Raw genomic sequence first — 14,110 nt, 5'->3', positions numbered from 1 at the left:
TCAGCTTAGTGGTTAACTAAAAAATCTTACTAGTGCAACATCTAAGTGCAACATACTAAACAAATCCCACATGATTATATTTCTCAGTAAGGTTACTCTGTAGCTACATAGGAGTTAATTTATAATTAACAGAATCGAACATTTCTGAAAGATTAGATAAGGGCCTTTAGTGGGTTTACAAATTTGGATTATAAAAATGATTTGTGGCAACTTTTTAGCATTAGAATATCTAGGCATGTCTTAATCTACATAACAATATCTCACAAATATATTAATTTGCTTAATAGCTTGTGATTGTAAAATCAAAATATGCAAGGATAGCTCAAATAGTGTTATAAATTAATGGTGATGCATAAAACAAATACCCTGTCATGATTGTGATATTGTTTCTTATTAATGTCCAATATATTTTATTAATATATTTGACTATGTAAACATACACAATTGTGTATATGAAGAATTTTACTATAAAGCAGAAATATTTAGCACTGTTATTAGTTTTGATTATTGTTCTGATTAGTTGCAATGTCTCAAATGTATTTACAATATAACAACACTATATAAGTGGGCTTTAACCAAATAATGTACAAATGTAAAATATACAGTAACATACTAACTGTGTATGTAAGCACACTGGAATATGCTAATACATCTTAATAAAAACTCTGAACAATGTCGGGCGCACAACATTGATCAATCCTGTTCATACAATATTGCATCAACCTGATCGTTTTTAAGCGTGCACTGGTTACTATAATAGTTTGACAAAGTATTGAGATCAGTACTATTAGTTTTGAATAGTGTTCTGGTTACTTGCAATGTCTTAACCTAAATGTATTTACAATATAACAACAAATATGAACAGTAACACTTTACATTGTAAACTGTGTATGTTAAACACACAGGAATATGCTATGCATATGTTGCATACATCTTGATTATTAGTGTATTAGTTTTGTAATTTTTACATGAAGTATGTATGTTTGATTTCTATTTTTAAAATAGATATATTAAGACGAAAACTTGTGTTGTAAACCCATACTAATTTGTATAAACTCTTCAAAGCTTCATGCACTCCACTAGTATTCAAGTATCCACTAGTATCCAAGGGTTAAAAATCTTAGTGCATTCTAGTTATATTTTTCTAAAAAAGTGCTGATGATTTTTCTTTTCAATGTAAAATCTTAGAGGACCATTGCAGCCTAATGATAGACAATGTCATGCAGTACCATTTAGTTGTTCATGCATGAAAATCAAAAAGAGGACTATCAATACATTTTAAATTTAATTATTGTTTTTTTATCTTAAAATAGTGGCAGAAGAAAATTGTTTTTTTCATCAAATTGTTGGGGGTAGCTTTGGCAAAAAAAACAAAATTGTGTTTGGTTCTTGAAATTATTTGAGTTGTTTGATTTACTATCTGGCAGCAGTTTGATTTTCTGACTGGAAAAGCAACTGGAAAACTAGTCAATAGAAGGGAAGTTCACATTCACTATATTAGTCTGCTGGTTTGCCTTCAAAATATTAGTACGTAAATCTATGATTTTGGAGGCAATATCCAGCTACAGAAGGATTATTACTTTCTTATAGTTAAAAAGAAATATAGAGCTTTGAGATGGTTCTTAACAGTTGTGAAAACTTGAAACAGTTGTGAAAAAATTACTTGGCAGATTCTCCATGCATGCAAGTGCATAGGTTGAACTTGCTTAACACATGCCCCAGTGACAGCCTCCGCATTACTACACTCACGCTCAACTGCCAAACTCTCAATTGCCTCCTGCACTTTTGTCAAAGAGTTTGACGGCTGTTCAACGGCGTTTTCGTTGACTTAACACTTCTTCCAACGAAAATTGCACATTTGAAACAGCCGCCATGTTTACTTAATCAAATATTCTTGGGCGGTACACCACTGACCCAAATGAACGTGGCGCAAACATTTTGAGGGTATACCGCATGCCATATTGAATGGCAAACTAGCGATTTCGCATGCAAAAATGCCAAGCGTGCGAGACGACCGAGCGGTTGGTTGGGCAACAACCAACGGAACGGCAGAACTCGCGCTTTCGCTTTGTGTGTTCACCTTGTCCAAAGGACATTGTGCACAACATTCGCGCCTATTCAAAGCAAAACTTCAGAGAACGCAACGCCTCTTCGCCCGAAGGCCGCAGGAAAGGCAGCAACCGATCGAGAGCAGCCGCCTATCCCACCACGACGAGCGAGTTTTGTTTCGCACTCGCACTCATTCGCGGAGCACCTGCCCCTCATATATAGTAAAAATTATAACCGGAGCACCAGTCGCTGCAACATCCTCCTTGAAGATCGATTCTGACCACCTTGCACCAAGCCGCCAAAATTTGACTAACTCTCTAAACATCCTCTTTGATCGACATCTGTGCAAGCTAACTTCAGAAATGTCGCCATTTCGCATAAGTCGATCACAGCAAAATCAGCACTTTTTCGAACATGTTCGAGAGAGATCGAATTTTTCATTTACAAGTGCGGGCACAAATCCGGACTTTTCGAACATGTTCGAAAGACCTCGATTTTTTCCCCTACAAGTGCAGGCACAAATCGGGACTTTTTCGAACATGTTCGAGAGACATCGAGTTGTTCCCCTCTTAGTGCGGGTTGACTTGGCACTTTGTCGAACATGTTCGGGAGACCTCGAGTTGTCCCCCTCTTAGTGCGGGTTGACTTGGCACTTTATCGAACATGTTCGGGAGACCTCGAGTTGTTCCCCTCTTAGTGCGGGTTGACTGGACACTTTGTCGAACATGTTCGGGAGACCTCGAGTTGTTCCCCTCTTAGTGCGGGTTGACTGAGCATTTTGTCGAACATGTTCGGGAGACCTCGAGTTGTTCCCCTCTTAGTGCAGGTTGACTGGGCACTTTGTCGAACATGTTCGGAAAACATCGAAATGTTCCCCTCTTAGTGCGGGTTGACTTGGCACCTAGTCGAACATGTTTGGGAGACCTCGAGTTTTTCCCCTCTTAGTGCGGTTTGACTGGGCACTTTGTCGAACATGTTCAGAAAAAATCGAGTTGTTCCCCTCTTAGTACGGGTTGACTGGGCACTTTGTCGAACATGTTCGGGAGACCTCGAGTTGTCCCCCTCTTAGTGCGGGTTGACTGGGCACTTTGTCGAACATGTTCGGGAGACCTCGAGTTGTTCCCCTCTTTGTGTGGGTTGACTGGGTACTTTGTCGAACATGTTCGAGAGACCTTGAGTTGTTCCCCTCTTAGTGCGGGTTGACTAGGCACTTTGTCGAACATGTTTGGGAGACTTCGAGTTGTTCCCCTCCTAGTGCGGGTTGACTGGCACTTTATCGAACATGTTCGGGAGACCTCGAGTTGTTCCCCTCTTAGTGCGGGTTGACTGGGCACTTTGTCGAACATGTTCCGGAGACCTCGAGTTGTTCCCCTCTTAGTGCGGGTTGATTGGGCACTTTGTCGAACATGTTCGGGAGACCTCGAGTTGTTCCCCTCTTAGTGCGGGTTGACTGGGCACTTTGTCGAACATGTTCGAGAGACCTTGAGTTGTTCCCCTCTTAGTGTGGTTGACTGGGCACTTTGTCGAACATGTTCGGGAGACCTTGAGTTGTTCCCCTCTTAGTGCAGGTTGACTGGGCACTTTGTCGAACATGTTTGGGAGACGTCAAGTTGTTCCCCTCTTAGTGCGGGTTGACTGGGCACTTTGTCGAACATGTTCAGGAGACCTCGAGTTGTTCCCCTCTTAGTGCAGGTTGACTGGGCACTTTGTCGAACATGTTCAGGAGACTTCGAGTTGTTCCCCTCTTAGTGCGGGTTGACTGGCACTTTGTCGAAACATGTTGGGAGACTCGAGTTGTTCCCCTCTTAGTGCGGTTTGACTGGGCACTTTGTTTCGGGAGACCTCGATTCCTTCGCCTCTTTGTAGCGATCTAAATCGCGACTTTTTTTGACATGTTCGAGGGAACTCGTTTTCCTCTCATCTTAGTCCGGGTCGAAATCACGACTTTCCTGAACATGTTCCAGAGACCTTGCGGGCCAAATCGGGATTTTTCAAACATGTCCAAGAGACCTCGATTTTTTCCCCTACATGTGCTGGGCCAAATCCGGACTTTTTCGAACATGTCCAAGAGACCTCGATTTTTCCCCCTACAAGTGCGGGCCCAAATTGGGACTTTTTCGGATATGTTTGAGAGACCTCGAGTTTTTCCGCTACAAGTGCAAGTTGAAATCGGCACTTTCTAGAACATTTGCGAGAGACCTCGAGTTGTTCCTCTCTTAGTGCGGGTTGAAATCGGCACTTTCTCGAATATGTTCGAGAGATCTAGAGTTGTTCCTCTCTTAATGCGGGTTGAAATTGGCACTTTCTCGAACATATTCGAGGGACCTCGAGTTGTTCCCCTCTTAGTGCGGGTTGAAATCGGCACTTTCTCGAATATGTTCGAGAGACCTCGAGTTGTTTCCCTTTGAGTGCGGGTTGAAATCGGGACTTTCTCGAACATGTTCGAGGGACCTTGAATTGTTCGTCTCTTAACAATTGTTCTTCAGATTGAAATCGGGACTTTCCCAAACATGTTTGAGGGACCTGGAGTTGTCCCCCTCTTAGTGCTGGTTAAAAGCGGGACTTTCTCAAACATGTTTGAGACACCTCGATTCTTTCGCTTCTTGGTCGCGGTCTAAATCGCGACTTTTTTGGACATGTTTGAGAGAAATCGATTTCCTCTTATGTTAGTCCTGGTCGAAATTGCGACTTTCCCGAACGTGTTCGAGAGACCTATAGTTGTTCCCCTCTACTGCCATTCATGTTGGAGAGACTTTGATATGCTCCCCTTTCTGCTGAACATGTTCGGGAGACCTCAAATTGTTGGCCTCTTCCACGGACATGTTCGAGAGACCCGGACTTGTTCTGCTCTTTAGTCGACTTGCGGAGGATGCGCGATTGTTGGAAAAAATAGTTTAATAATAATAATTTAATAGTAGAACAAGGGCTTAATCTCAGCAGATTTAGCAACAAGGCTACTCTACTGCTTACAATACCGTGTTTTTTATTTAAGTCGTCTGCAAATGATTTAGCTCTGGAAAATTTAGATTTTGATCGTTGTAGTGCTTTGGAGCATGGTCCGCTCCGTGGGCACGTTGTGACGCAGGAGGCGCAAATGATCGCGTCTCTATTCGTGTTCGCTTAAGTTGTCCAGAGAAAAGGAATCGTTGCGTTCTAGCACGGATTCTGATTTAGAGGCATTCAATCATAATCCAACAGATGGTAGCTTCGCACCATTGTCTTTTTCAGGCAAGTGCATGAGCCAATTTTCTGAATCTGCGGTTCCTCTTGTACTGAGCAGAATTACTATTGCAACAACCATTCAACGGTAGGGTAAAACTAACCTGTCTTACGACGGTCTAAACCCAGCTCACGTTCCCTATTGGCAGGTGAACAATCCCACGCTTGGCAAATTCTGCTTCGAAATGATAGGAAGAGTTGACATAGAGGAATCAAAAAGCAACGTCGCTATGAACGCTTGCCTGCCACAAGCCAGTTATTCCATCTTTTCGTTAGGATTAACTTAAAATCGAATCTCCTTTATAAAATTTTTTCTTAATTTTCTTCATTTGTGGACTTGATGTCATAATGTATATTAACTTTTCTGAATTTTTGCAACACCCTATTTTAAATAAATAAATTGAAACAGGGCAATCGAAAGTTTCTTGTGATGTAATATTAGAAAATACGAAAAAAGACTTCAAATGTAATTTTGCATCTTAGCTGGGAAATAACGTACGTCTTTAAAATATGGCAGTTTATTTGCGTTCTTTCATTGAAAATTGTTTGCAAAATTACAACTCTTCAAATTGACAGGGGGGGGAAATAGCTTTCCGCTATATTGGATTTGACATTGGTCAAATTTTCGCTAATTTAACAGGTCAATTAGTGTTCATTGTTCGGAAATAGCATCATTATGGCTTCTTTATATCCCATTGCATTGAAACAAAATATTACAGCACCTTCAATTGCTTGTTAGCTTTTGTAATAAACCTGACAATCCATAGGAGTCAATATATTGCCCAATCCTTTCAGGAAATAATTGGTTTTAACAACCTAAAATCTGATACATTTGCTCTCCAATGTTGAAACTGGCCAAAAACCTTACAAATAGCATGAGAAACCTTTCCTACACATTTCAGACTTGTAGCATTTAACATAATGCCAATATTTCAAAAGTTACACCTGTTAATATACCGCTAATTACAGCAAGCTACCACTCAGTTTCAAGAACCTAAAATCTGATATATTTGATCTCCAATGTTGAAACTGCTCAAAAACCTGTAAAATAGCATGAGAAACCTTTCCTAGACATTTCAAACTTGTACCATATAACATAGTGCCAATATTTCAAAAGTTACACCTGTTAATATACCGCTAATCACAGCAAGCTAGCATTCAGTTTTAAGAACCTAAAATCTGATATATTTGATCTCCAATGTTGAAACCTGGCAAAAGCCTTGCAAATAACATGAGAAAATATTCTTAGACATTTCAGACTGTAGCATTTAACATAATGCCAATATTTCAAAAAATACACCTTTGTTCGTTATAAAGAATTTTCTCCTTTGTATTGAATTGTTCTCTAGATTTAATGGCTCATCTCTACGCTGATTTTTGTATAATTTTATTACAATTATAACACTACATGCACACAAAGAAAAAACCCTCTCGTACAAATTTTAGTCAAAGTCAATTTCCCTCTTGGGTTCGTTTTTCACTACGGAAGCGCCATACTTCTACTTAACAAATTTAACTTCCTTATACTAAATATGCCACTTCTCTCACAACCTGTTAATATACCGCTAATTAGAGCAACCTAGCACTCAGTTTTAAGAACCTAAAATCTGATATACTTTATCTCCAATGTTGAAACCGGCCAAAAACCTTACAAATAACATGAGAAAACTTTCCTAGACATTTCAGACTTGTAGCACTTAACATAATGCCAATATTTCAAAAGTTACACTTGTTAATATACCGCTAATTACAGCAAGCTAGCACTCAGTTTTAAGAACATAAAATCTGATATATTTTATCTCCAATGTTCAAACTTGCCAAAAACCTTACAAATAACATGAAAAAACTTTTCTAGACATTTCAAGCTTGTAGCAATTAACATAATGCCAATAATTCAAAAGTTACACCTGTTAATATACAGCTAATTACAGCAAGCTAGCACTCAGTTTCAAGAACCTAAAATCTGATATATTTGATCTCCAATGTTGAAACTGCGCAAAAACCTTGTAAATAACATGCGAAAACGTTCCTAGACATTTCAAACTTGAACCATATAACATAGTGCCAATATTTCAAAAGTTACACCTGTTAATATACCACTAATTACAGCAAGCTAGCACTCAGTTTTAAGAACCTAAAATCTGATATATTTGATCTCCAATGTTGAAACTGGGCAAAAACGTTGCAAATAACAGCTGTTAAATGCTCTTTGTGTGTGTGTGCTACAAATGATATATTTGATCTCCAATGTTGAAACTGCGCGAAAACCTTGTAAATAACATGAGAAAACTTGACATTTCAGACTTGTAGCATTTAACATAATGATAATATTTCAAAAGTTACACCTGTTAATATACCGCTAATTACATCAAGCTAGCATTCAGTTTTAAGAACCTAAAATCTGATATATTTGATCTCCAATGTTGAAACTGGGAAAAAACCTTGCAAATAACATGAGAAAACTTTCTTAGACATTTCAGACTGTAGCATTTAACATAATGCCAATATTTCAAAAGTTACACCTGTGTTCATTATTAAGAATTTTCTCCTTTGTATTGAATTGTTCCCTAGATTCAATGGCTCATCTCTACCCTGATTTTTGTATAATTTTATTACAATTAAAACACGACATACACACAAAGAAAAAACCCTCTCGAACAAATTTTCAGTCAAAGTCAATTTCCCTCGTGGGTTCGTTTTTCACTACGCAAGCGCCATACTTCCACTTAACAAATTTAACTTCCTTATACTAAATATGCCACTTCTTTCACAACCTGTTAATATACCGCTAATTAGAGCAACCTAGCACTCAGTTTTAAGAACCTAAAATCTGATATACTTTATCTCCAATGTTGAAACCGGCCAAAAACCTTACAAATAACATGAGAAAACTTTCCTAGACATTTCAGACTTGTAGCACTTAACATAATGCCAATATTTCAAAAGTTACACCTGTTAATATACCGCTAATTACAGCAAGCTAGCACTCAGTTTCAAGAACCTAAAATCTGATATATTTGATCTCCAATGTTGAAACTGCGCAAAAACCTTGTAAATAACATGCGAAAACGTTCCTAGACATTTCAAACTTGAACCATATAAAATAGTGCCAATATTTCAAAAGTTACACCTGTTAATATACCACTAATTACAGCAAGCTAGCCCTCAGTTTTAAGAACCTAAAATCTGATATATTTTATCTCTAATGTTAAAACTTGCCAAAAACCTTACAAATAACATGAAAAAACTTTCCTAACATTTCAAACTTGTAGCATTTAACATAATGCCAATATTTCAAAAGTTAAACCTGTTAATATACCGCTAATTACAGCAAGTTACCGCTCAGTTTTAAGAACCTAAAATCTGATATATTTGATCTATTAATGTTAAATTAAGCTTCATTTTATACTGTGAATTGTTGAAGCTTATGTTGTCAAGACTTCGAGTCTTTAGTCAGCAGGTTGTCAAGACCTAGAGTCTTTTGGTAGCTAGTGGAAACTATTTCACTGTATTTAGAATATAATAATATATACCTAACCACCTATAAATGTTAAATTTAGCTTTATTTTATACTGTGAATTGTTGAAGCTTATATTGTCAAGACTTCAAGTCTTTAGTCAACACGTCTAGTCTTAGGAACTTTGAGGTATCAATCAAAGATAATTTCATTCAATGGAAACTGTTTAATTTGTCGAAGCAAGTTATATATCACGGAAAGTTTCATGTGTAAACCTAAAATTGTCATAATTTATGCATAATCATATATATGTAGTATTAACTGTACTATACAGTATAACAGTATTTAAGCTGTAAAAACGCTACATTGTGTCTAGAAATGCTTTGAAAAGCTGTAATAATGCTCTTCCTTTAGCATTTTGGTTTGAAGTTTACAAGAATGTTCGTGTTCGAGGTTTATATATGAAATATTACCTAGTCCTAGGGAATTAAAAACGATCGGTTGGGGGGTAATTATATTTGTGTGAATGCACTACAAGGGTGCTGAACTGGTGAGATAATGCGAAGAATCCATCCGAAAAATTGTATCCATAAAATATTTTGTGAGAAAAATCTTCAGATCAATTCTTTCCAGCGCAATATAGTAAACAGCAATGGTGAATACATTTTAGGTATGTATTATGTAAACCTCGCACATCTAAAAAGTCTCGCGTGTCTCATGCACGGGTAATTTTTATAAACCTGAAGGAAGGCCTGCGGGAAGGCCTAGGCATTAACATACTTGAGCAGACCAAACTGGTCAACGGCATCGACTAAATATCGATGTTGCCATTGCCCACAGATTTTACACATGGTGATAAGGTTACCATTGCTGTCTTTATGCCGTATCCGTGTTGTTCACGCTCATATCTCCCGCAGTCTAATTCAAATGGCCTTAATATTAAAATGCGTTCAACAGATAGTTGTTTTAATATATTTGGCACATCCTTAGACTGTGGTACAATGTACCTTTTGTTCAAGCAAGTGCATTTTCTTTTAGGCCTCGTTGGAGATTTTGTCATGAAATTGTGTGTATCATATTTGTTGGAGTTGCAGGAAGAAGAAACTACCCAGTCTCGAAGGGCATTCGAGACTGATAAAATGGCATTTTTACCAACAACATCGACCAGAGGAAGGGATATTCCCCACTCTTTTCCTTTGCATCTATTTCTCTAAGTCTACTTGTGAGAGTGTTATTTTGATAAGATGCAACTTTGTCCTTTAAATTTCCATAATGTATCACAAGAAAAGAGGGACGCCTTGAAAGATAATCATTTGTTTGTGCATGTGTAACAAACAGTTCTTGCCATTAAATATTTTTTTTTAGGAATATTCTACTTCCACTGCTGAGTACTGAAAATATCAGTGGTTCACTTAGATATAATTGTTATAACACAGTCTATATCTATGCAAAGAGTTTGAACATATAAAAGCTATATAGATTTTGTCTTTACAAACGATGTTAAAGTGCCTATAAACCCAAAATGGGTTTTTGGTGATTCGGATAGAGCATAAAAAGTTACAATAGGAGTTCTAGATTAGATTTTGGTTTAAACTTCTACTTTTTGAGATATAGCCGCTCAAACATACGAAATTCGCAATTTTCTCAAAAAAAGTCGCGCAGCTAAATTTACTGTAAAGGGCCTGGGTTGGATGAACACGTTCTTCCAAATAAATAGGGTTTTCTATTGCAAGTCGACACAACTGCTAGAGTTTTGTTTCATCAGTGCGTAAACGGTGTATTTTTTTTTAACTAAATACCTTTTTGGAGTGATAATTCACCCGTGGCTGTCCGGAGAAGGAAAAGATGGATGAGCTTTGTGCGACGCAGACGTGACAATTGGGGCCCAACAAGTTCACTGAGGATTCAGGGATGTTTTGAGTATGGCTCGGAAAGCGTGGAAAAGTATAAGACTCATAAACGTAAAATAGTTAGGCATGGAATTTGCGTCTTTTCTACAGTAAAAACAAATCAACTCTCAGGCAACGCGGTTTCAGAGCGCACCAGAACAAAGGAGGCTAAGCCACACCTTATGTTAATTTCACAATATGCATCATCAGCGCGTATGAAACACATTTGAATATTTAATTTTGGGTCAAACTTTATACATTCTTGTAAACTTCAAACCAAAATGCTAAAGGAAGAGCATTATTACAGCTCTTCAAAGCATTTCTAGACACAATGTAGCGTTTTTACAGCTTAAATACTGTTATACTTTATAGTACAGTTAATACTACATATATATGATTATGCATAAATTATGACAATTTTAGGTTTACACATGAAACTTTCCGTGATATATAACTTGCTTCGACAAATTAAACCGTTTCCATTGAATGAAATTATCTTTGATTGATGCCTCAAAGTTCCTAAGACTAGACGTGTTGACTAAAGACTTGAAGTCTTGACAATATAAGCTTCAACAATTCACAGTATAAAATAAAGCTACATTTTATTGTAAATACATGTAAATAAAGTTATGAGCTTTCTTCATCCAATTCCAGATCTTTATAACCTTTGAATTCCTGATCACTCTTCACTCTTGATATTATGAGTGGTATATGTCTATCCTTTAATAAATTTACCATGCACCATGCAGGTAAACTGTCTATAGGCAACAACAGGAAGAAACCTACAGTGAAAAAGTATTTCTTCATTAAATTTTGTAAAATGAATAGAAATCTGATGGAGATTATACAACTTGTTATAACTTGCAAACAAGTTGTTCCATCTTCTATATTTATTGACAGCTTAGGCTAAGCACTTACAAAATTGGAAAATTATTACATGTCAACATGATATATATATATAAACAAAATCACAAATTGAAATGCTCTTATGTAATACCACAAAGTTAAACATTCATTCCATTCAAAACACAGCTTCAAAATTCTCACCTTTTCGTCACCCTCTTCTCGCTTTCGATGATATTCTTGTAGCCAAGCTTCATCGGCAATTAGTTCATCAAAGTATTTAATAAAGCCTCTTCGTCTGTGTTTTCTTCGATGCAATGGCTGGCATTAAATTCGATTTAAACGTGTTCATATTCAATTTCACACGCAGTATCAATAGAAAAATTGTCAATGGTGCTAGAATGTGAAATTGAACTCGTCATTTCACATCTTTCACAAAAATAGCCAATATTTTCGCTTGCCTACTCAAATTGCAATACAATTTCCTAATTTGCAAATACAACATGTTCCTCCGACCCAGTCCCCATATGAGCGCTACTTTATTTTCAAAATTGTCTCTTTAAGCCGCTATATCTCAAAAAGTATAAGTTTAAATCAAAATCTAATCTAGAACTTCTATTGTAACTTTTTACGCTCTATCCGAATCACCAAAAACCCATTTTGGGCTGATAGGCACTTTAAAACATGTAAGAGGTGAAATGACTATGTATAGAGAAAGGGGTTTCTATACCACCAAACGTCAAAGGTGAAATGATAATATTGACCCACAGTTGAAATAGAGTATTTCAATTAATGGTGCTGCAGTAAAACGGTATAAATTTGCAACCAATTATAAGTGAATGTTGAGATGAAGGAGTTGAATAACTTTGCATGTAAATAGTAACCAAAATTATTGTCCACAATTGATGAGCCTGTGATGCCGGTTTTAAACTAAATTGTTACAGTGAATACGATGTGACTTTGATGAAAGCACAAAAGAATATCGCAGATGTAGTTTATTTTATTTCCCACTTACATTTCAAGATGTTTTAAAGTCTTTCTTGTGTAGAAAAACGAGCAGAAGAAATAGCCTATGAACTAAATTATAGCAGAATATTAGGCCGGAAAAAATTATAATATTGGAAAATATACGGATATATTTTCAAAAAGAAAGATACACAAAGTAAGAATAGAACCTTTACCCAGAGATAATAATTTATCATACATTCTAATAAATCAAAATGAAGGCACAACTCTTCCTTCTGTAGGCTTATAAAGCCTTGTTTGATAAGAATATAGCAGAATTGATGCAACATATTGCTTAGATATTATTTCCACCCTGAGTTTCCTATGAGTAATTGCAAAAATTGGTTGACATATCAAACTTACTTTCATATGTTGTTGATTGCAAAATAGGAAAAATATTTTCTAAGAGGCACAATTAAAGTGCAATTCTAATTTAAATCCTTCCTCAATGTCAGTGGAAGGATTTTTGCCATGGTTGAATATCAGGTTGATAATAATTTAGGGTTTGACGGCAAAAATGCGATGCATACAGAGGAAAATTGGTCATTCGCATTTGATGTCCTTTACAAAATTAGGCAAACATTTTCTAAGAGGCACAAATGAAGTGCCATTGCTGCTTTAAATCCATCCTCAAGGTCAGTGGAAGGTCATTGGAATGTCCATTACAAACTTACGCTAATATTTCCTAAGAAGCACAAATAATGTGCCATTGCTGCTTTAAATTCTTCCTCAAGGTCAGTGGAAGGATTTTTGCTATGATAAAAACTGAAAAACTACCACAAAAAATTAATGCAAAATTAATAAATATAAATGAACTTGGATATATTTTCTAAATTTCGACATAGTTTTTTGCTTCTAAATGTATTGGGAAATACTGAAATTTGTTAATTTAAAATAAAGTTTTTGAAAATATATTGTTGAAATTTTCTTGTCGATAGGCGGGATCCAATTTACTCTACATTACGTCACCTTCAGAGAAATCCCGAGTCAATCCTATTTATCCTACTGGCCGCTGAAAAGTCGGAAAATTTCCGAAGATTGCTCCATGAGAGAGCAGCCAATAGGATTGACTCCGTATATCTCCGAAGGTGACGTAATGTAGAGTAAATTGGATCCCGCCTATCGACAAGAAAATTTCGACAATGTATTTTCAAAAACTTTATTTTAAATCAACAAATTTCCGTATTTCCCAATACATTTTGAAGCTAAAAACTATGTTGGAATTTAGAAAATATATATATATATATACAAATTAATTTTGCAGTATTTTGTGGTAGTTTTTTAGTTTTTATCGAAGTTTGACATGTATGTATGTGATATATTATTGAAAATTGGTGATAAAGTTGCCAACCTTAGGATAAATTAATATATGCTAATCACTGAGTAGCGTGTACGCGCGCGGAACACGAGTGTTGGGCTACCTATGGTCCGTCTCGTTTTGCCTCAGAAATAAAGGAAAGAAGTAGCCGCAGTGCTTCCATATTGAAGGAAATTTCCTTCCAGAAGGAAATTTTTGCAAAATGCAGGAAATTTGAAGGAAATTTAATTCCGGAAGAAATTTGAAGGAAATTTTGCAAAATGAAGGAAGCTCGAAGGATTTTTTCAATTTTTGAAAATGTTTCTAATTTTTAAAGCCATTCCTACTATT

This window comes from Dendronephthya gigantea, unplaced genomic scaffold (genome assembly GCF_004324835.1).
Source record: "Dendronephthya gigantea isolate DGI-Jeju-01 unplaced genomic scaffold, DenGig_1.0 000264F, whole genome shotgun sequence".
NCBI lineage: Eukaryota > Metazoa > Cnidaria > Anthozoa > Malacalcyonacea > Nephtheidae > Dendronephthya > Dendronephthya gigantea.
Note: the sequence above shows the minus strand (reverse complement) of the source record.